We start from the raw sequence: 26,346 nt of genomic DNA, 5'->3' as shown, positions 1-26,346 counted from the left end.
AACTCGCTAACATGTCGTGCATGAAGTCAAGTGTACCATGCCAGGCTGCCACCCTGGCGTTGGTGTAACAAAAAGCCATAGCTTGTCGTGTGCGAAATCAAGTATGCCCCAGCCCCCAAAGTAGACTACGGACTGGACTTGAAAAAAAGAACAACGTCGAAAGATGAACAAGTCTCCAACTGTCTCTATTCGTTTTCCACTCCTATCAACTTCAAAATCACTAGTTTTCCTCTGATCCTATTAATAGCACTTGCTGTTGTGGAAAGAGTTCATACTGTGCGTTTTATAATTTGGCCATGGAGCTTCCTGCACTTGTATCATTTTTTCATCAGGCATTATTCAAACGATCATTTATGTTGTGTTTAGTATTCGTACTGCTAATGATCTCATTCAATTTCAACTCAGCCTCTGCGGACAATCACCGTCCGAAGGACAACCCATCAGGACGACTATGTAAGACCTATTCCTTTTCTAGTTTACGTAGTTTTATTTTTGCGAAGCAAAATTTCAGTGCCCAACGAACAAGGAGGCCAGAGGCCTTACACTGGACAATCAACGAGGATATAAACTCTCGGGTTGGTGAGGATGTCTCGATTTCCTCTTTTTGATATTTCAAATTACTTGAGTATGCTTTGTAGAGAAGAAGAACATGAGTGTTCTTACTCTCCGCCTTACCCAAAAAAAAGTTATTTCTCTCCCCCTTGTGTTTTGTGTAATTGTCACACATTGGCTGGTGAACTTTTGGAAACCAGTTTTGTACTCTATATTATTGTTTTAGTCCAACATTAGTTTGTTAACTCTTTGTAAGTGACATTGAACCTCTATATAAAAATTTGTAGTCATCAACCAAATATAATTCTTTTCAAAGACCTAAGTCTATCTTCTTCTTTAAGCGATAGCTGTTAAAGAGAGTTATATTTGTTATTCTAGAGAGTGGGCTATTAGAGTGCACCTTAGACTACTGGTGTTATTGAATCATGTGAGGGCCTGAAGACGCCTATGGAAGCCTTTTGCAAGTACAGAGAACCTACAAAGGGGGTGAAATCTTCTCAAAAGGACAGTGTTAAAACACGCATTGACAATCTGTTCTTCATCTATCCTTCTATTCGATTAACTAACTCCTTTTCCAACAAAAATAACTTCGTTTTAAAATTTCTAACAGGCCCAGTAAATGATGAGCTTATTTAACCTTGAAAAAACCGCAAGAATTTAACTGGCCCAAAAACTTGAAAGTTAATAAAACTTTAAAGCAAACTCAGCAAGGTCTGAAGTTTCGAGATGAGCTGATTTTTTGGGTATGCTGATCTCCATAATTTTGTGGTGAGGTTAAGATGATCCTCTCCAAGAATCACGGCTTACTCTTTTAACATGTTTCGTGTGAAAGATGAATTGCATTTTTCTTCTAAGTTCACTGGGATTTGACATAATGCCCTCTTTATTAAATGTATATATACCTTTACAGGGAAGCGGAAGCTGATGTCTAGGTGAGCGAGCAAACGATTGCATCATTCATAAGAGCATTGCCATGGTTCAAAGTAGCAGATATAGTATTTTATGATTTTGTAACTTTTTTTGTGAAGTGTGAACTATATGGTTACGTACGAGTTACGACCTTACGAGGTTAGGCACAGACCTACCTCTGTATTCATAATAAATCTTGCGATGCTTGACTGCTTGTGTAGCTTATTTTGTTTGGCTTAGATGCTTGTTTGTGTTCATGTATAATGGTGGTGCATGGGTTTGCTAGCAACAACCTCTGATGTCTTTTTTTTTTTTTTTTTTTTTTTTTTTTTTTTTTTTTTTTTTTTTTTTGAAAAAGATAAATTGATGAGGGGATGCAAGGAGGCATCATATATGCTAAATATGTGTTGGTACTTTGTAGGCTGAAGTGATTTTGAATTTTTCGGATGTGAATTTGAAAATTAGAAGGTAACACGGAAAAAAAGAATAGTAGAAAAATACTCAAAAAATGTATCAATTCAAGGACTTGTTCTACACAGCAATACAACATACACTAAATGTCTAACGTTGTGTTGATTCTAAGCAAATATTACTTTTCATTCTAATAGCTTGATTCCTTGAGGGCTTGAACATCTAGCGAAAAATATTTCCATTATTATTGTAGCCAAACTGGTAACAACGTTGTCAGATCCATGTTGGTATACGACTCAGATTTGGATAAACCACACGGTTAAGGTTTTGGTTTCCTATTCTAAATAGGATTCTAATTTGATACCCACGACCTCTATAAATACGAGACCGGTTTGTGGGATTTGTTATGTTCAATTTGTGAGAGAGAGTTTGTGAATTCTTTGGGATTCGTTTGTGAGTGATTATCCTCTATTTGTTTATCTCTTGATTAGTAAAGTTCTCCTCTTTTGCTTGGTGGATTAGGCTAACGTCAAACCACGTAATCTCGTCTCCACTTCTATTGGTTATTCACTTTGCATTGGTAAGTATTTTAATTGATTTGTTTTTGTCGATTTCTATCACCACATTCAATCTTCTTTGTCCAATTGTCACGCTTCCGCATTCGTTTACGTAATAAATTGGTATCAGAGCCAAGGTTCTACCTAGGGCTTCTTTTGTTGGTTTATTGATTGTTTTGTGGTATATTAAAGTTTGAGAAAGTATGACGACGGATCCTCCATCGGGTACTACTTCTACGACGTCTAAGGAGAAATCACCTCCTACGACTTTGAATATTAACCATGCAAGGATTGATGTGGAGAAATTCGATGAATCTAACAATTTTAGTATGTGGTGTTGTGAAGTTATAGATGCACTATGCTAACAAGACTTGGATGATGTGTTATACGAAAAACCATCGGATATAGAGGAGAGTGTTTGGGTTAAGAAAAATAGGCGAGCTTGTGGTATCATAAGATCGTGTTTGGCTAGGGATGTGAAGTACCTTGTTCTCAATGAAACTTCGACCAAGGAAATCTGGAGAATCCTTGAAGAGAAGTACTTAGATAAGACAATAGAAGGTCGTGTCTTTATGAAATCAAAGTTGTATAATATGAGAAAGAAAGAAGGTATTTCATTGTCCCAGCATATGGACGAGTTTAACAAGTTACTTACCAACTTGTTGAACATTGAAGAAGAAACGAAGGATGAAGACAAAGCTTTCCATTTATTGAGATCTCTTCCCAAGGAGGAGTATGGGCATATAAAAACCACCATTATGTTCGGAAAGAAAGCTTTGAACTATTTTGAGGTGCAGTCTGCGTTGACAAGTTGGGATATGATGAACAACAATGAAAATGAGTCAAGAGAGTCGACAAGCACTGCTTTTGTGGTAAGAGGGAGGTCTAATGACCACCCAAACTCTGATGGTGGAAGAAGTAAATCTCGTTCCAAGTCGAGAGGGTGAAATATAGCCCGTGATGAGTGTGCTTTTTGTCATGAGGTTGGACATTGGAAGAAGGACTGCAAGAAGTTGAAACACAAACAGAAAGATACTGAGCAGAAACAGTCTAATGTCAACATTGCTCAAAGAGGTAATGATTCTGATAGCTCAAATTTCTCTTTTCCTATTACATCAAGTATTTGTTTTATTGATTCCAGTCATTGGATTTTGGATACATGTGTTACCTATCATGTTTGTCCCGAAAGGGAGTGGTTTACAAGTTTCAAAGAGCTTGAAAGTGGTGATGTGTTAATGTGGAAAGATCAACCCTGTCGCATTATGGAGATGGGTAATATTCATCTCAAGATGTATGATGAAACGGTTAAGAAAATAAATGATGTTCGATATGTTCTCGCTTTGAAGAAGAATTTTATCTCTGTTGGTACTTTAGAAGCTAAGGGCTACAAGGTAGCCATTAACAGTGGTGTTCTAAAGATAGTTTCTGGAACAATGGTTATCATAAAAGGCATACATCAGAATAACTTGTACTATCTGAAGGGTGGTACAGTTAGTGGAGAAGTAGTTGTTACTGAGCATTCAGAGGCAGTTGCTAAGGTGGCCACCAGATTATGGCATATGCGTCTTGCACATGCAGGCGAGAAGTCCATGCAAACATTAATGAAGCAAGGATTGTTGAAAGGTGCTAAGACCTGTAAGTTGGATTTTTGTGAACATTGTGTTTTGGGTAAGCAGACAAGGGTAAAGTTTGGCACTGCTATCCACCGTACGCGTGGAACCCTTGATTATATTCATTCGGATGTTTGGGGTCCTTCCAGGAATGCATTTCTTGGAGGGAACAAACATTATTATATGACCTTTGTTGATGATTACTCTAGGCGTTTGTGGGTATATACCATGAGAAACAAGGATGAAGTCCTAGATATTTTTGTGAAGTGGAAGAAGTTGATTGAAACTCAGACTGGCAGAAAGATCAAAAGACTCTGAACTGATAATGGTGGTGAATATACGAGTGATCCATTCTTGCAAGTATGTCAGAATGAGGGAATAGAGAGGCACTTCATAGTGAAAGGTACGCCGCAACAGAATGGGGTAGTTGAGTGCATGAACCGTACTCTAATGGAGAAAGTACAGTGTATGTTGTCCAATGCTAGATTGGGCAAAGCGTTTTTGAGGCTGTGAGTTATGCATGCTATCTTATTAACAGGTTGCCTTCGGCTGCAATTGGAGGTAAAACTCCTATGGAGGTTTGGTCTGGTAAACCTGCTCAGGATTATGATTCCCTTCATGTGTTTGGGTGTCCTACTTACTTTCATGTCAAAGATGGTAAGTTGGATCCTAGAACAAAGAAAGCTATCTTTGTGGGTCCGAAAAAGTGGAGTTAAAGGTTATAAGCTATGGGATCCGAAAGATAAGAAATTTGTTTTGAGCAGAAATGTGACATTTGATGAGGCTTCTATGTTGAAGTCTACTGACTCTCAGCAGGTGGAGAGTATGGCCAAAGAGGTATTGCAGCAGGTGGAGATTTATCGTCTTCACCTAGTCCGAGATGGTTCTCAGATCTAGTAGATTGGCAACCATGGGTAGTCAGTCAGTTGATGTTCCAGTTGAAGACACAGAAATAGTAAATACAGGTGATGGAACAAATGATGATGCAGAGAATATGGCTCCATTAGAGGAGCAGATGAATGTTGGTCATTTGGTTCCGGTTCATGAGCCTATTGCAACTGGTAAATCTAAGAGAAATGTTCCCCCATTGTATTGGCTAAACGATTACATTACCTATGCACTTTCTGTTATTGAAAGTCTTGATGAAGATGTTCCTTCCTCATATTATGGAGCAATCTAGTGTTCCAAGTCAGAATGGTGGAAGACGGCTATGGATGAGGAGATGCAATCTCTTTATAAGAATGATACCTGGGTGCTTGTAAAGTTACCTAAGGGTAAGAAAGCGATTGGCGGAAAATTGGTGTTTGCATTGAAAGAAGGATCTCTAAGTAATGAATTACGTTACAAGGCAAGATGGGTAGCTAAAGGCTACGCTCAGATGGAGGGGATTGACTATAATGAGGTGTTTTCTCCAGTTGTGAAGCACTCTTCCATACGCATCCTTTTGGCTTTGGTAGCTCTATGATTTGGAGCTAGCCCAGCTCGATGTAAAAACTGTTTTTTTACATGGTGATTTAGAAGAGGAGATCTATATGACTCAGCCAAGTGGGTTTAAAGTTGCAAGAAAAGAGGATTTGGTGTGTAAACTGAAAAAATTGCTATATGGTTTGAAACAATCTCCCAGGCAGTGGTACAAGCGGTTTGATCGGTTTATGCTAGGGCTCAAGTACACAAGAAATCACTACAATCATTGTGTCTATTTTCGTAAACTACATGATGGTTCTTTCATCTACTTGCTCTTGTATGTTGATGATATGTCTATAGCCTCAATAAGCAAGACTGAGATTGATAAGCTTAAACAGCTTTTGTCCTCAGAATTTGAGATGAAGGACTTGGGTAAAGCTAAGAAGATTCTTGGCATGGAGATTCAGAGAGATAGAGCAAAAGGCAGGGTTTGTTTGTCTCAAAAGACATATTTGAAGAAAGTACTATAGAAATTTGATATTTATGGGAACACTAAGTCTGTGAGTACACCTCTTGTCCCTCATTTTAAACTTAGTGCTACTATGTCTCTGAGTTCCAATGAGGAGCGTGAGTACATGACTCATGTTCTATATGCAAGTGTTGTTGGTAGTTTGATGTATGCGATGGTGTGTATTAGGCCAAACATTTCACAAGCTGTTAGTGTTGTTAGTAGATATATGCATAACCCTGGGAAGAAACACTAGCAAGCTGTGAAATGGATTCTACGGTACATTCTTGGTACTGTAAATGTTGGTTTGATGTTTGAGAGTGATACTAGTAAGCTTTGTGTGGGTTATGTGAACTCTGACTATGCAGGTGATTTGGATAAGCGTCGGTCCACTACTGGGTATGTATTTACTTTAGCTAGTGCTTTGGTAAGTTGGAGGTCTATTTTGTAGTCTACAGTTGCATTGTCTACGACAGAGACAGAATATATGGCGGTGACTGAGGCTATGAAAGAGGCTATTTGGTTGCAGGGTTTGTTAGATGACTTGGGTATTATGCAGGCCGGGTCCGCTCGAGTTTCACTGTGATAGCATGAGTGTTATATATTTAGCCAAGAACCAAGTTCATCATGCCCGTACGAAGCACATTGATGTGCATTTTCACTTTGTCAGAGAAATTTTAGAGGAGGGTGATATCTTATTCACTAAGATAGACACCAAGAGAACCCAGCTGATATGTAAACCAAAGTGGTTTTTGGAATCAAGTTTCAACCTTGTTTGAATTTAATTCATATCCTTCATTTGAGATGATTTGGCTCTTAGGGGCATTGGTGATGAACTACGGTCGGCTTGATCCTTTAACAAGGGTATGTAGGCATCCACTATGTCGTACAGTCATGTTTGGTCCTTCGGGACATTTATGCATTGAAGAGGGGATTTGCTATTCGGTTGATCGGCTCAGATTTGGATAAATCTTCACCGAGGTGGACAATTGTTAGTATATGACTCAGATTTGGATAAACCACCCGGTTAAGGTTTTGGTTTCCTATTTTAAATAGGATTCTAATTTGATACCCACGACCTCTATAAATACGAGACCGGTTTGTGGGATTTGTTATGTTCAATTTGTGAGAGAGAGTTTGTGAATTTTTCTGGATTCATTTGTGAGTGATTGTACTATATTTGTTTATCTCTTGATTAGTAAAGTTCTCCTATTTTGCTTGGTGGATTAGGCTAACACCAAACCACGTAAATCTCGTCTCCACTTCTATTGGTTATTCGCTTTGCATTGGTAAGTATTTAAATTGATTTGTTTTTGTCAATTTCTATCACCATATTCAATCTTTTTTGTTTAATTATCACGCTTCCACATTCGTTTACGTAACAATCGAGACATGGTTTTATGTCATGTAACGAATGAAAATATAGTTTTATTAAGCAGCACCGAACGGTCTAATATTAGACCTTTTAAGAAGTTGATATGAACAAATGAACCGTCCAAATCAAATTATGAGTTGGCTCTAAGTTGAATTATGCTTCAGAAGTAGTTGATGGTGGTCATCAGTACACACCAATATTTGAACACCATTTATACAAGATGATGTCTAAACAGAGAATCGTAAGAGTATGGGTGTAGTGAGGCATTGAGGCTCTACAGAACACGACACTAAGGCTGCAATGTGCTCAAGTTGTCAAGTTGGAAGCAACAACACGTCAAAACTGATGATGCAAATAACTGGCATCTGACACCGTATGGTTCGGCTTCGGATCGGCACCTCCTCCTGAGTGACTTTCGAGTTTAGATTGAGGCATAAATATACACGAACTGTGATGGCACACTACTACGTATTATATATAGTCAGGAGATATAACAAACCTAACCCACCTGTTTGAACTGAGATCTGAGGCTGATGATATTTTGTTTTGAATCAACATTCGTTGTAGTTTTTTTTCTGAACATCTTTTATTTGGAATAGCTTACACAGGTTGATTGATTGTAACGGATGTCAAGACCATCTATTCGGAATAGCTTCAAGATTAAAGTAGTCTAATAATTCTGCCAACAGCTACACGTTCTTCAGACAATTTCCTTCAAAGTCACTAGTCTTCTTCCAAGTCTCAGTTCCCTCGAATTCTATATAAAGTTATTGTTGCGGTGGATGTCATTACACATTTTAATATTTGGCAATGGAGCTTCCTGCACTGCTGACATATTCTCGTCCTGCCTTCTTCAAACTATGAGATTCAAAAGTCCATAATGCACCTCAGAAGCTGTGTTCTTCTATGAGATTCATCAAACATCGGTGCTGGAATACGATAATTACTGCTGGTGAATCTTGGAACATAAAATTTTAGCCGCAACGAACTAAACGACCCTTCCTGTGTCAGTGTCTCACCAGCCACCAGTAGAAGTTTTTTTTGGTAAAACCACCAGTAGAAGTTAAACTTTAGCAACTGTCCCATAATGTGATTATAAAAGCAGTCGTGATTCGTTAATAGATATATACCGTATCATTGGGAAATGAAAAGATTAAGCATGATTGCGTGAACCTAAAACGATTCAAATCAATGAAAATTTTTGTTTACTAGTTTCCACTTGGCATACTTTAGACAAGTTCGTTGTGGTAACAAAACCAAAACTATTAAGTTGTCGCTTCAGCTGCTCTCTAAAGCCAAGTGTCACATTTCCCAAGGAGAGTGGACTTAAAAACAAGTCTCCTGAAGTCTGTACTCTCAACTTCTGCACTCTTGCCTCTCAACTTCTCAGGGTATGCTTCGAAGTCTCCCATATCCTCCAAAGTCTGACTCAAGTCCCTTGCTATTCTGCTATTAATAGTTCTTGAGGAATTTTGAGTGGTGAGAACTGAGGAGTGTTCAGATTTTTCCATTACAAAATTTGACATTTGGCCATGAAAATTCCTTCACATGTAACAAATTTTCGACAGTTCTTCAACCGATCTTTTTGGTTGTTTTGTGTCTTCTTACTTTTTACACTCTTGAGCTCAACGCTACCAGCTGCTGCTTCCAGAAAGGCATTATTCCATACCGATAATTATGATAATCCAAGCGGAGGAATATGTAATGCCCTTTTCCATCCTCTTACCTCGTAAATTTATTTTAATTGTCAATTTATATTTTGAGATTGATTGCACATATGTAACGAGGTAGATATATCTTTTTAGCAGAGACAATAACTTTGTTAGATTGAACAAATGTAACATGTCTTTCAGTAACTCTCATATGCGCATTACTAATGAAGAAACTGTGATACCAGCCTCGAAAGAGAGTGAAAAGTGAATAGTTTTTGTCCAGCTGATGTAGAAATCCATATGCTTTCATTAGAAGCTCAGGGCTTAGACATACTTGGCAATGATGAGCCAGAGATGTCGATGCCCAATCTTGCCCACAAATCCTTGCATTATTGTTTATTTTCTAGTACGTACAGATAACAACTGGTTGTGTGTGAGCGTTCACTTGTGCAAGCACATCAAAATTGTACCTTACTTCGTATATAATTTTCAGGGCCTCATCGATCTAGTATTCGGAAAGCTGGAGCAGCAGAGATTTCAAGTCGACCTTGATGTTGGAGTTTTCTTTTAATTTGCAGTGCCAAAGTAGATTGTCTTGTGTTGTTTAACAATTGAGTTTTTGCTTCAGTTATGAACTCACATGTTTTACTTTGAATACTGGAAGTACAATTCTTCTGTCTGGTTGTCTGTAAGTTCTAATTGTCTTATAACTGAGTTTCTATGTAGATGTTTTATAACACTCCGTATTTTTATTTAATATTTTTCTAGTACAATAAATAATAAAAATAATAATAATAATAAAAGATAAAATAAAATAAAATAAAATGATAAAGATTAGAAATAGATAAGGTAAAGAGGATAAACCCCATTTCCTATTTTTTGGGGGTTTTGAAAAAAAAATGGTGTTTACACAGGAATTTACATGGAGAGTTTTAAACAGGAGAGAGAGAAAGTTTTACTGAAAGAAGAAAATGAAGGTTTCTTACTGGGGATTTGCTGACAACAGTGTCGTATCACGAGTGAGTAGTCTAAACCTTAATTTTATATAATTGATTCATTACTGGGATTTAGATTAGTTGTGTATTTAATTCTCTATTAGTGGAACTTTGAGATTAAACAAAAGAATATTAATTTGATCGACATAAATGGCAATTGTGTTATTGGGCTCTTTACACCAGTTTTAGTTTTGATATATATATATATATATATATATATATATATATATATATATATATATATATATATTTTTTTTTTTTTTTTTTTTTTTTGAGTATGGTTGTTGGTAAACATACACGTACAAAGATTTATACATTGAAGTTTTAATTAACAGTAGTAGCTTTAAGGGCTAATGCTTGATTGCTTTGCATGTGATTTTTCTCTGTGTTCTATGAATCTATTCAATGTTATCTTAAATTTGACTTGACCTACCAAATAGTAGTATGGCACTAGTGAAGTTGTGATACTGTGTTGGCACCTAAGAGTTTATTCTTGTGGAAATTATTGTCATGTGGATTGACAAGGTATGGTTAGAATAGATATTACGAGTATTGTTTGGTATGGTCTCATGGGTAGCAACTAGTATGGATATATCGACGTTAGCTTCATGTTGTTTAAATTCATGTGTGTTAATATACTAGATTGATGGTGGATTCTCTTTATATAGATCAAACCTACAGATTATGTCATACTAGTATTTTATTTCCTTTTGTCTAAGGTTTGGTCCTTTAATTTAAGGATGTAAGAACTTGTGGTCACAAATATTTCTAAGATAAGAAGACATGAATATATGGTTTTTGATCGAGTACACAGTAGGTACTCACATCCTTGAATTTTTGATCACTTAATAATTATACAAGGCTAAGGCTAAGTCAGACTTTAATGGGCATGCGCCACACTTGTATATTAGTTTAGAACTTATCTATTAATTATTGTATACTGATCCTACTTGAGCAAGAACCCTTCCTTCTATTAATCATATTTATAAGTATAGACATGGGCGTACACTTTGTTCCAATATTGGTGTTGTTTTGTTCATGTTCGAGTCAGGAATTTTGTCTGATTTGGAGACGAATTTCAGTGTATTTAGAGATTGATTTTGGTCTTCTTTAAAGGATGTTAAGTAAGTGTTATCCGCCCTCTTTCAAACTCAAAAAGCCCCATAGCATTTCGGTTTATATAGAAGAAGTTACACCCTTTAGAAGTTGGCACGTCAGAATTTTCTAACTGCAGAAATCCGGTCTGTGCCTGGTTTGGAATCGAGTTTTTACATAGTTAGAGTCAGATTCAAACTCTCGCCAAAACATGAAAAAATAAGTTTTATGTGTCTACTTTCCAACCCAATTGGCCTCGTCGCATTCCGAGGTCTGTGGTGATAGATATGATGTCTGGAAGATTGGTTGACAGAAAACAGTGCGTCAAAAATCAGTTTCTGCACACTGTGTTCAAGTCCAGTTTTAATTTAGTTAGAGTTTGAACTAGATTTTTATAAAAACATAAAAATGTAATATTTGGAAGTCTGCTTTCTATTCCAATTGGCCTCATCGCATTCCGAGACCTGTGGAATTAATTATGGTGTATGGAAGTTTGACTGGCAGAAAACAGTGCGTCAGAAATCAGTTTCTGCGCACTGTGTTCGAGCCTAGTTTTGGCACATTTAGAATGAGATTGAGTACTTTAGTAAAACATGAGAAAGTAAGTTATGTGTGTCAGCTTTGCAACACAAAAAGCCTGGATGCGTTTAGATACTTGTGAAAAGAGTTGTGTCATTTGGAAGATAGTCCGTCAGAAATCTAATTTGTTGAAAATTAGGATTTTTACCGTTTTCGACTTAAGTTTTCTTCTAGATGGGTTGATGTTGGGACTTCGAGTTCTACATAAAAAAGTATGTCTACATACCCTAGTTTCTAAATATTTAAGTTACATGTCATTTGGATGAATGTAGGAAAAACTATAGCATTGACTATGTGGCTGATAAGAACTACGAAGGCTTGATTCCAATCTTAAAAGATTTGGATACGTAGGCAGCTTTGAGCAAAAGTGCAACCACTACACTATATTATTTATTAGTTATTAGTTATTGTGATAATTAACAATATGTGTACAATATTAGTACTTAATTGTGTACGTGATTGTTGTAGTTTAAAATATATTCACGAGACATTTAACTAATGCGTTATTCCTGATTGAACCTTTTGATATTTATGATTTATATAATGGATAATGAGGTGAGTTGATTGGTTATTGTGTTTAGAATCTTTATTAATGATTCTATTGCTTGAGACAATGTATATTTTATAATATAATGAAAATATTATAATAAATGATAACTTTTGAGTGTTAAAATCCGGTGTAAAAATGTCCGGTGAAAATTTAATGTGTCGCCCACATCTTTAGATCTCTCCACGCCTTTGTGATGAAAAAAAATATTTATGACTAATGATGTCATGTGAAAAGTCGCCTTAGAGAGGAACTAAGGCATTCGCCTTGCGGGTGGGCTGTATTCCTTTAATGTACGGGAATGTAGGTAGGTATTCCTTGAATGTGGCGGGAATGACCTAAGGTATTCATTAAATATGCCATGAATAACCTGTTAGTATTATGATGGGTATTTCTTAAATGTGGCGGGAATGACCCAAGGTATTCATTGAATGTGTCATGAATGACCTGATATTTTGTTATGCCCAAAGGAGGCTTTGTGATTATGTGTATGAAAAGCCCAGAGATGGCTGTGACTCACAAGTTATGAGTTTACAAGATGAAAGCATGTTTCCTGGAGGCGGTATCCCGCTTAGGACATATGTCTTGTAGTGGTACTCGGTGTGAGTGAGGCACACGGATATGTGTGATTTGGCAAATGTGTGCAGTGCAAATCATGGAGTAGAAACTAAAGGTTAGGCTGTGTCTTTTAATAAATAAGTCAACGAGATAATTAATAAGTAAAGTAAAATATTGATTTTTCTTATGATGGAGTTATTGCATATGATGTATATGATTTTTTATGAGAAATATATACGTGGTTTGTATGAGTTGATACTCACAAGGGATGAATGTACTCCTTGGTTGTGACTTTTCCTCGTTCTCATAAGTAGACGAGTGATATTAAAGAAAAATATTGATTTTATGTGTGACTGAGTTATTGCATATGAATATTTATATATTATGATGTATATGATTTCTTATGAGAAATATATACGTGGTTTGTATGAGTTGATACTCACAAGGGATGAATGTACTCCTTGGGTGTGATATTTCCCCGTTCTCATAAATAGACGAGTGGTTTTTAAGTAAAAGTATATGAATTGTGTGATATTATGGATGTGAAGTGTGACTGTGAATAATATTAGTAAATGATTGTGATTTCTATGTGACTGCGAAATTACTATAACTTGATATGTTATTACGAAAATATTAATGACTTGTGATAGTCTAAGATCTATGGTTATGCACGCAGAAACTTTATGACGTAATGATGTCATATGAATTACTATCCTTGATATAGGTATTATGATAAGTGGTATTCCCCGAATATGCGGGACGAACCAGGTTATATCAATTAGACTTAAATGTCTTAAATGACACTACGTTAAAACAAAGGATTTAGGACAGACATGACGCCCCAGAATAGGACGGCTTCTAACTGTATAAAACTAAACCACGGCTAATTCCTGGCATTAGACAGCTTATATCAGTCTATTCATATTCGTCGATTTTCCGCTGTCTGCTTCCATCTTCAGCATGTTGTCGAGTCACTCCCCTCTCCTTTGAGCACCTAAAACCATTCCCCCCCCCCCCCCCCCCTCCAAAAAAAATTAACCCAATTTGTTTTCCCTCTTAAAATTTCAGGTTCCCAACAAATCTCACTCTGTCTTTCTCTCACTACTATACAACGTTTCTGCGAAAAGAAGGCAACCACTTCTTTCTCTCTTTTTTTTCCACTGAAATTGGTTTCGCACTTAAATCCCCAAATTCAACATCACAACATTCACGAAATTAAGCTACACTCTTGATATCCAACAAACAAAAAAGAAAGGGACAATCCATTCTTTTCTTTTCCCAGCCGTACTACGACTTGCCAACAAAGAATCCTCACATAGGTAATTCCTTCACTCGGTAGCCACTGTTTTGCTTATTGTCTTTCTTCTATTTTGGCGCTTTGGGGGTTTGCGTGTTATTCACGTTTTGGTGATTAGTGTCTTTCTTCTGTTTTGCCGCTTCAGGGGTTTGCGTGTTATTCACTTTTTGCTGATTAGTGTCTTTCTTCTATTTTGCCGCTTCGGGGGTTTGCGTGTTATTCACTTTTTGCTGATTAGTATCTTTCTTCTGTTTTGCCGCTTCGGGGGTTTGCGTGTTATTCACTTTTTACTTGTTCTTCACTAACAAGTTTGTGATGTTTTGATTGAATGGGTTCTTCTCCTGTTGGAATTTTTCTTCAAGTAAAGGCTGAATTTTTCTCACTGCTTCTCCAAGGCAAGGTATAAAATAGTTTAACTATATTTATTCTTTGTTTCTAAGATTTAACTTTAGAACTAGGAAGTGTTGAACCCAGCCGAAAATGGCTCGACATCCATGTTAAGTCCGAACAATCATTGTGAAGCTTTTAAGTGGAAACGTAGGAAGTCCAACGTTGTGAAGATTTGAAACAATCCTGTCAAGCTTATGTCAGAGCTGTTTTTACTGACAAGCTTTTAAGTGGCTCTGACTTAACATTTTGGAACAATCATGTTTCAAAAGATTTAACAAATGATTGTTCTCTACCTCTTCCCCATACGTTGTGAAGATGGGCATACCAGAATTTGAAGTGGAATAGGGAAAGGAGTTGAAATCCATGTTAAGAAACTTGAAATTGAGATTAGGGACTTTCAAAAATTGATTGTTACTCGTACACTTGGGCTTAAGAAGCTTGGCGTTCCTTGCAAACATAGAAAATTAATATTGAAGTACATCCACAATTAATATTAAGATGACTGCATGATTGCAATGCTAGCGTCGGGCTATTGCTGTTTCATGCATGATCAAGTAATATTTGGGGCTTGATGATAGCGAAATTGTGTATCTCGTAGCTTTTGCACAAAGTGAATTTGGCTTGAAAATTGTAGCTTACTGAGCATCATGAAGCTGCTTACAATTTCTAGCTTTAATTAGGTTGTTCTCTCTATCACATTTTTTTTGTGTGATAAGTAGTGTTTGATTGTGAAGAGGTAAATTTAGCTAACGTACTTGGGTGGTTCGTATAATTTTAATCATCTTCCTGCAATCCATATTTATCTAGTTTCTGTTCTAACTTGCAAGATTAGTTTTTATGCATGATTGACATTATTATAGTGATCATGTGTTACTATTCTGGTTTTATTTAATACAACTTAACTGAATGTCATGTACCACAGAGGGAAAAACAAAACAAAAAAACAAAAGAATAAAAGATTGGAGGCTAGAACTTAATATTCTGTACGAAAAATGAACTATACATTCTAGTTTCTGTAGAAACAAATATATTTGTTCCTAAAGAAATTTGTTATCCTACTCCGCAATAGACATGTTATCCATGAGGGGAAATCTTTAAGAAAAGTGTATGTCCAATGATTCGTGAAGTTGTAAATCTACTTCTGTTATCTGTTTCTGTTTATGTTATCTGTATATATGGGGTTTTGCTTGTTTTGCTTGTTTTTCTTATTTGAAATTTCAAAGCTTGAAACTTTTATTTTTGTTATGGGGTTTGCTTGTTTTTCTTATTTGAGTTTTCAAAGATTGAAACTTTTATTTTTAGTTTTCAGTTTAAAAAGTTTGTGTTGTTTTGATTTAATAGGTTCTTCTTCAGTTGGAATTTTCTTCAGGGAAAGGTTGAATTTTTCTCACTGCTTCTCCAAGACAGGGTATAAAATGGTTTAACTTTCTTTATCATTTGTTTGTCATTTGTTGTGTTTCTCTTGTTATTTTATGTTATTATGTCATTGGTATTATTATTTTTATCCGATGGTATAAGTATAAGTATAGTTATGAGTTGTATTTTTTTTTTGTCAGTCTTTAAGAACATCAAGTGCATGGTCGATTGAGTTAGCTATTTTTCATTATTTGGATATTCAGCCTCTACTAATTTACAATATATATCTATAGATTTCAGTTTGAGTTGGACTAGTTTATTTCAAACTTTATATTTTCAAATAACTTGATTTCTTGTTTGTAAATGATATGACTTCTTTGGCATTAATTGGTCTTGGCCATAGAGAATAAAGAAGTTGCTATTAATTACATGAAATCACCAAATTTATATATATATATATATATATATATATATATATATATATATATATATATATATATATGTTTGCATTGTTACTGTAATTGTTCCAATCTTGAGCAAACCATTTAGACTTGGTAGGTGGGTTGTTGGGGTGCTAAGTGTGTTAGGAGGCAGAAAGGAATTTGAGTACCACTTTCTATAATATATACCTTTCCTAGGTTCCAAGTTTAATACTCTTTTTGAAATCATACTAATATTATATATGTTGATGTATTTATCTAGAAAATGTCTTCAATGCTTCCAAGCAAGAACTGGATGAAAACACCGACTTCGTCTACTGAATACCTTCGAGGTGTTAAATCATTCATCCAGTTCACGCAAGAGAAATTAGGAAAGAAACTTAACTGGTATTGTTGTCCTTGTGCTAAGTGTCGTAATTTAGGGGGGAAGTCAACAACAAAAGATATTGCCGAGCATCTTATCTGTGATGGTATAGACGAGATATATACATCATGGAGAGTCATCTTCCAAAAGTAGTAACTATGTTGAAGCTCCTACTAGTTCTTCTACTAGGGGTCCTGAAAATATGTTGCCAAGGATGGAAGAGATGGTCAATGACACATTTGGACGAAGTCATCCTATTGACTTAGATGCATGTCTTAACGAAGTTGATGATGGAGATTCACCCAATGCCATACCGCAGGATGTTCAATACGACAAGTTGATGGAGGATGCTTTAAAACCAATATATCCATCATGTCGGGGTGAAGATTCGAAATTATTGACGATGATTGAGTTGTTGAGCATGAAGGCTAGACACAAGTGGTCTAATAGTAGCTTCACAGAGTTGTTGCAATTACTTAAAAAGACTTTACCATAAGAGAATACACTACTTGAGAAGACCTATGCTGCTAAGAACTTGATCAAACCTCTTCGCATGAAGTGCGAAATTATTGATGCATGCCCAAATGATTGTATTATATACTGGGGTGACAAATATAAGGATTTGATTAGTTGTCCCACTTGTGGTGAAAACAGATGGCAACCGGTGAACCCGTTAAAACCGAAGGCTAAGATTAAACCATGGAAGAAGCTAAGGTATTTTCCTTTGGCTGAGAGATTGCAAAAGATGTATAGCATACCATGGATTGCAGAGAATATGAAATGGCATGCAAATGCAGTTTCTGACCAACACTATATGCGTCATCCTGTTGATTCTTCCATGTGGAACTCAATTAATCTTAAATGGCCTGAGTTTGCTGCGGAGCCATGTAATGTTAGATTAGGGATTACAACAGATGGATTTAATCCATTTGGGAACAAAAACAGCATTTATAGTTGCTGGCCTGTTATGATTACTCCATACAATCTGCCTCCATCATTGTGTATGCGGAAAGAGTTTACTATGTTGACACTTTTAATTCCTGGTCCAAGTAACCCAGGGGATAACATCAACGTCTTCTTGCAGCCTTTAATCGAAGAGCTAAAACAGTTATGGGGTGCTGGAGTTGAATCATATGACTCCCATGCTAAAGAGACATTCACTATGAAGGCAATTTGCTTGTGGGCGATACACGATTTTCCTGCGTTTCACCATCTTTCCGACGAAAAAGCGGCGGAAGGTATGCATGTCCTATTTGTAGTGAAGATACAGATTCTGCTTGGTGAAGCATGGAAAAAGTTTGCTTATATGGGTCATCGAAAGTTCCTAGCAGACCCGAATCATCGCTTTAGAGTCCAGAAGGCACAATTTAATGGAAAAGAAGAACATGGTAAGCGTCCTATTCGTTTAAAGGGTTCTCAAGTAAAAATTAAAATGAGCCAAATTCAGAACAAGTTTGGCAAGGTGCCGGATACACCAGAAGGAAGGAAGAAGAAGAGAAAAAGGACTAAAGAACTAGAAAATTCAGCATTTTCAAAGGATTCTATCTTCTTTACATTGCTGTATTGGGAGGTATTTTTAACATTTGTGTAGTAGTATATCATGTAACTTTATGTATATATATCCATATATTCACTTATATATTTAATTCCTACAGCATCTGCCTATTTGCCACAATCTAGATATGATGCTAGCGGAGAATCTGTTTGCAACAATCATGGGTACAGGTAAGAGTAAGGATGGACTCGAAGCCCGTCTGGACCTTAAAGCTAGCAAGATAAAGAAACACTTGTGGCCGGTAATGAAGAATGACAAGTGGTCTTATCCAATAGGTGCTTTTCTCTTTCCGCGTCGCGAGAGAGTTTTTGCTTTGTAGAACTTTGCACCAATTGAAGGTTCCCTCGCTGGATATAGTGGAAATTGGAAACATAATGTGGACTTGGAGGATTTTCAGCTCAAGAACCTAAAATCTCATGACTATCACATCCTTTTACAACATTTATTACACGTGTATTGATGCATCTATTCAAAAACACAAGCCATTCGCGTGAAGCTATTCGCCAGCTTGTCTTTATTCTTTAACGCCCTATGCTCCAAAGTCATTTGTCGTGCGACCCTTTCGAACATGAGAAAACGCGTTGTGGAAACTTTGTGTGTATTTGAAAAATACTTCCCCGCTTTTTTTTGTTTCAATGATACACCTTGTTGTGCACTTAGCGGAAGAGGCACAAATTTATGGACTGTTAGATATAGGTGGATGTATCATTTTGAGAGGTGAGTAAAGTATATATATATATATATATATATATATATATATATATATATATATATATATATATATATATATATATATATATATATATATATATATATATATCTTTCTTGTGATTAGTATGTAGTCATTTTGTATTAATTAATGGCACATGCACAGGATGATGAAAACTTACAAAAGGTATGTGACCAATCAGACTTTTGTCGAGGGTTGCATCCAAGAGCAATACCTCGTGGAAGAGGCGATGATATACTATATGGAGTACATTCATGATGGCAACTTGGGAAGCCATAAGAATGGGAGAAGGGTGATCATGAATGAGGATATTGAAAGTGCACACCCTATGGATAAAAAGGGAAAGCAATATGTTCTTCCAAATATAGAGTGTCAACAAGTTCGCAAGTGGGTTTTGACGCATTCTTCGGAAAATGCCGAGTGGGAAGAGTAAGTCGTGCATTTACCATTGTTTTGGTAGTCAATACTTGAGTTATACATGTCAACTGTCCTGAATTTTTATTATTTTCACAGGAAGTACCAAGTATACCTCCAAAGTCAGAAATCAAGGGGTAAAAATCGTAGGGGCAGTCAAGCAAAAGAGTTGAACTACATTCCTTGGTTAAGACTACAACTACAAAATGAAAAAGTATCTCCTTTCAAGAGGATTGTTGATGGTCCATCTTTTACAGTGGTGTCATATAACAGATATACAATGAATGGGTATGTTTTTTATATGTCGGATTCCGAATCAACGACTACAACACAGAATAGTAGGGTTTCCATGAAGGTTGTGACTAGTTTTAGGGCAAGTGCCAAGGATAGGAACCTTGTTGATGACGAAGTCACTTACTATGGAGTTGTCAAAAGAATTCTTGAACTTGATTATGTAGAATTTAAACAAACTGTGTTCTCTTTGTGATTGGAGTGCGCGATGAGGATAAAACAAATGGTTACACAAATGATCCCGATCTGAACTTGGTATTTGTAAATCTTGGGAGGTTCATGAGGAATACAAGTGAGGTTGACGAGCCCTTTATTCTCGCTTCTGAAGCTAAACAAGTCTTTTATTGCCGGGATTTGAGTAGAGATAATTGGCATGTTGTCTTGGATGCTCCAAAGAGGTTGAGTCAAGAGATAGATGCTTATGAAGACCCATTGGTCTTCGAGGCCAGAACAAGTGCTAATGATTCTTCATCAACAACTCTATTTGAGGACGTTCTAGAAGTTGCAGAAGATTGGATTTAATTTTAATGAATAATCTTTTTTTTTTATGTTGATGAATAATCTTAATTGAGGACGTTCTTAGGAAACTTATCAATGAATAATCTTTTTTTTTGTATGGTTGATATTTCTGGAAAAGCTTTTTTGAATTGGGTATCTTTTGTTTCTGTTCATCTTTTCCAATTCTCAACATGGTACAGGTGAGTTAAAACAGTATGGCTTGAACATCTTGGGTGTTATCTGTCTAGTGGGTTTTTCTGTTTTTAGTTTTTTCTTCGAGTGGTGCAACATATGATATATGCTACATCTATTCCATGTTTTGTTTAATTTCGTTGCCTTAGATTTTAACCATTTTGTTGAACTTTATATTTAGGTAAAAAGAAGTCATGTCAGAAGCATCTGAAGCAAGTGGATTTGAAGCAAATGAATCTGAAGCAAGTGAGACGACAACAAAACCAAAAGGTAAAGTAACATTTTTTATTTGATTAATACAAATAGCAGTGCATGCTTGCGGTAGTCCAGACTATAAAGTAGTGGAAACACTTTTTTCCTAAACTTCATCAACAAAAGTCATGAACTTTGTTATCTGTTCTGTTGATTTGAGAAAGCTATTTACTTAATATATATTATTCTGTAGCGGGCATATCTTGCGCCTTTCAGGGAGTGACATTTTGATTTGGTGTTATTGAGAGATATGACGTGATGATTTATTGTGTTAATGGTCGTGTAGCTTCTTACAACAATATGGTACAATATTTAGAACTTGTAAATTTGGAAAACCACATGAAGTGAATTGTATTTTGCAAATAAGAGAATAAACTAGCTCATCTGGACGTTACTGTGTCTGCTCCAAATGTAATTAGATTTATTGACCTGCAAATCAACAGTGTCCCATATATAATTTTTTTTGTTGACTTTTAGATCGACTGTGATCTGTGTTTGTAATTTTAAATAATAAACAAACAATTTTTTTGTTTGGAACTGTGGAAGGTTGATGGATCTGCTTAGTTCTTCAGTCCTTCAAGCTTTACAATTCTTAACTTCTCATAACGTTTTTTAGCTTTTATGATTTATGAATCAATAAAGGCAGCCCCAGCGTGCTTTTTAAGTTCACAAAGCAGATGTTGGGAAATATGTAAATTTCCAGGGTTTGATATATATTTTGTCCTCCAATAGTACAATCGCGAGATTCAGAGTTCCCGGTTACTCTGTTTTATGTCTTGTGATTTCGTATATGCGCATGACTACGGGCCCCCACATGTGTAAGTGAGCCCCCAAAGTTCTGATCTTGGACTCTGGAGTACTGCTTTTGACCGGTATGGACTATGGAGATGGACTCTAGATTCTGGAGTGCCTACTTATTCTAAGCTGTCAAGAATTTCAGAGATCAAGACTATAATCTGGCTTTAAAGTGCTTAGCCTGCAGAAGTATTTCATTGACTGATGCCTTGTTATATTGTTGTAAAATTGATTAGGGAGGCGTTCTAGGGACATATACATTTGACATTTAGTTTCACTCAAAGAACCAAGGACCATGAGTTAGCCAGTAAGCATGGCAAGTCCAAAGCTAGTATTTATTGCTTTTCATATTCTTGAGTTTTTGTTGTTTTTTATCTGATTTGGCTCTTGTATGTCAACTGCGTCATTTGGCTTTTAGTGCTTCTCATTTACTCTATTCTGAAACTTATCTCAGAGAATTTTTTTAGCGATAGAACTTTGTCTCTAGAAGTCTCATCTCTAGAACTTCATAGTCTGATTGTATATTTCATTTTCTTTTGGGAATTTATTTGTCTGAGTTTCTACCTGTTTTCCTTTACTTGTTGTTTGATATATTTCCTAGGTAGTTCTATAACGAGGCATTTCCCTATGTATATAGATGTTCTTCTGTTTTTTTGTACCTGTTTTTCTCATGAGTCTTATCCCTGGAATAATTTGTAGGACTTTACCGTCCTCTGATTTTACATTTAATTTCCTTTTGATAATTTATGTCTAAGTTTCAACCTGTTTTCCTTTACTTGTTTTGTAATATTTGGTAGGTAGTTCTATAACAAGGAATTTTCATCTGTATATAGCTGCTCATTTGTTTAAATGGATTAATGTGTCCCATCTATTTTCCCTGTGTATTTCTTTATATATATCATCGGTTGCTAATTAATTCACTTAGGTCCAAGATTCCAAGTGGAGTTTACTGATGATGGACAAGCTACTGGACAATATCGAGCAAAGTATGCCACTATAATCGGGGAGGTGGCTAGGACAAACTGCCCACCTATGTACAAGGACTGGGCAGAGGTTCCAGAATTAACAAAGGATGCTTTGTAGAAGAATGTATTGGTAAGTGCAAGTCACTCCACCTGATTTTATTTCGGTAAGCATTTTAATTTGTATTTTATCCAAATTTGTTTACTAATGATTTTGACATGTCCAATTTACAAGAAGAAATTGATCTTCCACTCATCCAAAAAGAATGCACTCTTCTTAAGCTTAATACAGCTTGGAAGCAGAAAAAATATGAACTTCGGCCGTATGATAAATTTCGATGATCTGAGAGCTTAAAAAGAAATGTTCCTGTCAAGGTGAAAAAGGAAGAATGGGAGGCATTCATCGACATGTGCTCAACAGAAGAGGATAAAACCAAGCGATTAAATGGAAAGTTAGCAAGGGAACAAATGAAGAACCCACATACAACTGGTAGAATGGGAGCAGTTCCAGTTATTGAGCAGTTGGTAAACATCTATTTAATGCCATAAAATTATCGTATGCACTCAACTATTATTAGTTTTTATCTACACATTCGTTTAATATGTTACAGAAAAAAAAAATAGCCCAACTGGTGAGGTTTCAAGGACAGAAGGATATGTGGCCATCCATACGAGGAGAGATGGGAGTTGCATCAATTTTGAAACAAAGCAATCTCTTGTAAGAGACAACGAGACATTTATATAGTAATTGCTTATGTTTGTATGACTAGGTATTATGTACTTAAGAAATGGTGACTTTGATTTCTTTTGTAGGAGGAAATTAACAGACTTGTTAGCAATGAGCCTGACATAGTGGAAAGGGATCTAAACAATGACCCCGTTGCAATGGTGTGATACTTCTCATCTTGTTTTGGTTTTGCAAATGGGTTTTGTTCAAAGTTCTACCTAAACTTTTGTTTGCTTAATAGGTTATTGGTCGTGATAGAAGGGGACGTGTTCGCGGTCTAGGTGGTGGTGTCACAAAGACTATTTACCATGCTTCAGCTCCTTATAAAGAGATTGCTCAAAGAGAGAAGAGAGCGCGTGAAAGCAGTGAGTCAGGTTATGAGGCGGTCATGGTAAGACTTGATGAAGCAGACAAGGCTCGCAAGATACTTGAGGATGAAGTTGCAGACCTTAAGCGACAATCTTCAGGGCTTGGAAATGCATCTCAGGTAATAATTTGTTAATTTAATTATGTCTAGACTAAGAATATGAACATAGCATATGTCCCTTATTAAGTTAGGAGGAAGTGGATTGGGTTTCACCAAGTTCTCTTGCATTGATTATGTTAGATGGAAGGCAGAGAACAGGATTGTGCCTGGTGTCAATGCCAAGCTTCTTGGATGCCAAGAGCCCTGATATTTTTACTTACGCACTTTATCTGTTTTGGCCTTAACATACCCAATATCAGGAGGACGCCATCTGACTTCCATTATACAACCTGCTGGCTTTGGTTTACCTCGAATGCCATCTGACTTCCATTATACAACATGTGTCCATTGACCAAATGAAGTTTGTTATATTTGGGTCTGGCTTTCGTTAGTGGGAGTTGTTCTTGTTGCAGCAAGTCAGAACAGTCTTCTTCGATCTTCTAATATGAATAACGCAATAGATTCTCCTGACTAAATCACGTGAATATAACATTGAAGCCCATATAACATCACTATTTGTCAGCATACTCTAGGATCTTTCCTGGATCACGTGAATATAACATCGAAGCCCATATAACATCACTATTTTCTGGATCTTTCCCTTGGATGCTAGTGGGAGTATGGGACTCAACTCTAGTTAGACTCTTATCATTTGTCCAACTACAGTACACAACGATTCTAATTCTCTTGTTTTGATAGGGTCTATTTAGTCGAAGGAATACTTACAGCATAGGTTTGTATGGCCTGAGCTTGAACATAGTTTATTATGATTTAGGACTAACTTAAGAAAATAAACTGAGCTTTAACGCAGCGAAACTTGGTTGTTTGAACTCAATCAATACCATCTCTTAATGCATAGAGATTTCTTTCTGCTCTGACATGAAGAACTGCTTGTCTGCATGCACCAGACTTTACTTTGTTTGTACCGTGTTCCCTTTCTTTGCTTTAGCCGTTCATTCTTTGCTCGAGAGCATACTGTCCCCAACTCTTTGCTCACAAAAGAAGCAACATATATCTTATTTGACTAAAGTGATTTTGACTAAAGAGAAATGGCCATAGAAAGGGTATCTCAAAAGAGCTATTATTACTCTAAGAGATCACTCTTAAGAATAGAAATGCTTCCACACACTTTCGATTGGCTTAGAAGTGGATTTCCCTTGGGCAACCAGTTGCTAGTCATGTTCCTATTTTGAGGGCTGGGCATTGAGTCTATCCGAAAGCCCAAATTCGAAAGTCGACATTGAACTTCGAGAAAAAAGCAAGCTAAAGCCGCTCGATTTTGAAAATAGCATTCCTCTTGAGAATGATCTCAAGTAGTCGTTTTTATATTCTGTCCCTTCATTCCAAATATAATATATTCCGTATCCGACTTACTATTCCGGACTCGCTCAAGAAAGAATACGGGGCTGGATCAGCTTTTCTTGCTTTGGCGAGAGCAGCATGGTCTTTGGATTTGCCTGACATTCTTTGTTTCAACCTTTTTGGTGCTCTTTATTAGTTATTCATTTATCTATCTATCTATATAGAGATTAGGTGGGGGGTATATGATAGAACGAAAGAATGGATTAAGAAAACATGGCTTTATTGGTTATTCATTTCTAGGCCATTTACCCGAGCTTGCTTGGCTTTCAAAGTGGATTGAAGGGATAGACCTTCTTCTGTTAATCTTAGGTGTTTTTTGTTTAGTTGTGTTATTTATGCTAGGAGATACATATGGTGGTTAGCTTGTTAGGTTAAAGGGATTGAGTGTGTAGAAGAAGAAGAAGAAAGGATGGAGGCACAAGAAGAAGGTAGGGTTTAGAGTATATTTACCCTAACCTACAATGCATATATTTATACTAGAGATGGAATAACCTAAATAGCAACAAGCTAAATAAGGTACGGTCTCACACTTATAGAATGTGTGAGACCGACACTACATACTTCAACACCCCCCTTCAAGCTGGAGCATAGATATCGCTCATGCCCAACTTGTTACCAATATAACTCAGAACTGGACGAATCACTGGTTTGGTGAAGATATCAGCTAACTGATCTCGAGAAGCCACATAAGGAGTACTTATCTCCTTTGTTTCAACCTTATGTCTGACATAATGACAATCTACCTCTATGTGCTTAGTTCTCTCATGAAATACTGGATTAGAAGCGATATGAATGGTTGCCGATTGTCACAATGAAGAGGGATCGGTAGTCGTATTCTCGAAACCTAACTCATGTAGCGGATCACGAATCCACATTAACTCACTCAGTCCCTTTGAGCCATAGCTCTATACTCAGCCTCTACACTAGACTTTGACACAACTGTTTGCTTTTTACTCTTCCATGTCACCAAATTTCCACAAAGGAAAGTACAATACCCGTGGTGGAACGCTATCCGAACCGATCCCCGCATAATCGATCCGAATATCCAACAACATCAAAATTTCCATTAGAACGATAGACCAATCCACGACCAGGAGAACCTTTCAAATACCTCAGAATACGAATAACTGCCTGGTAGTGAGGAATCCGTGGTGCATGCATATACTGAGATACTACACTAACTGCAAAGGAGATATCGGGGCGAGTAATAGTAGCATAGATCAGCTTTCCCACCAATCTACGGTATCCCTCAATATCGGCATACATCTCTTCAACATCCGACTGGAGTTTGTCGTTCGAATCCATAGGAGTCTCTACTGGGCGAGCTCCTAAATTACCTGTTTCACTGAGCAGGTCTAATACATACTTTCTCTGTGAGAGATGAATTTCACCAGGGAACCTGGTAACTTCAATGCCTAAGAAATACTTTAGTTCTCCTAGATCTTTGGTCTGGAACTGTCTTGAGAGATTGACTTTAAGTCGATCAATACCCTGTTTGTCAGA

The 26,346-nt window shown here is 36.6% G+C and overlaps 2 long non-coding RNA genes across 2 annotated transcripts; both read left to right on the top strand.

Moving 5' to 3' along the window:
• Positions 1–271: 271 nt before the first annotated feature.
• Positions 272–1,700, top strand: LOC147508941 (uncharacterized). The gene is made up of 2 exons (XR_015216470.1): positions 272–453; positions 1,463–1,700. It is a non-coding gene; the product is annotated as an uncharacterized LOC147508941 (long non-coding RNA).
• Positions 1,701–8,549: 6,849 nt separating this feature from the next.
• On the top strand, positions 8,550–9,717 carry LOC147508940 (uncharacterized). The gene is made up of 2 exons (XR_015216469.1): positions 8,550–9,027; positions 9,472–9,717. It is a non-coding gene; the product is annotated as an uncharacterized LOC147508940 (long non-coding RNA).
• The last annotated feature ends 16,629 nt before the right edge of the window (positions 9,718–26,346 follow it).

Source organism: Coptis chinensis, chromosome 3 (genome assembly GCF_015680905.1).
Source record: "Coptis chinensis isolate HL-2020 chromosome 3, ASM1568090v1, whole genome shotgun sequence".
Taxonomy (NCBI): domain Eukaryota; kingdom Viridiplantae; phylum Streptophyta; class Magnoliopsida; order Ranunculales; family Ranunculaceae; genus Coptis; species Coptis chinensis.
The sequence above is the reverse complement of the archived record's forward strand: the minus strand, read 5'-3'. Positions and strand labels throughout refer to the sequence as shown.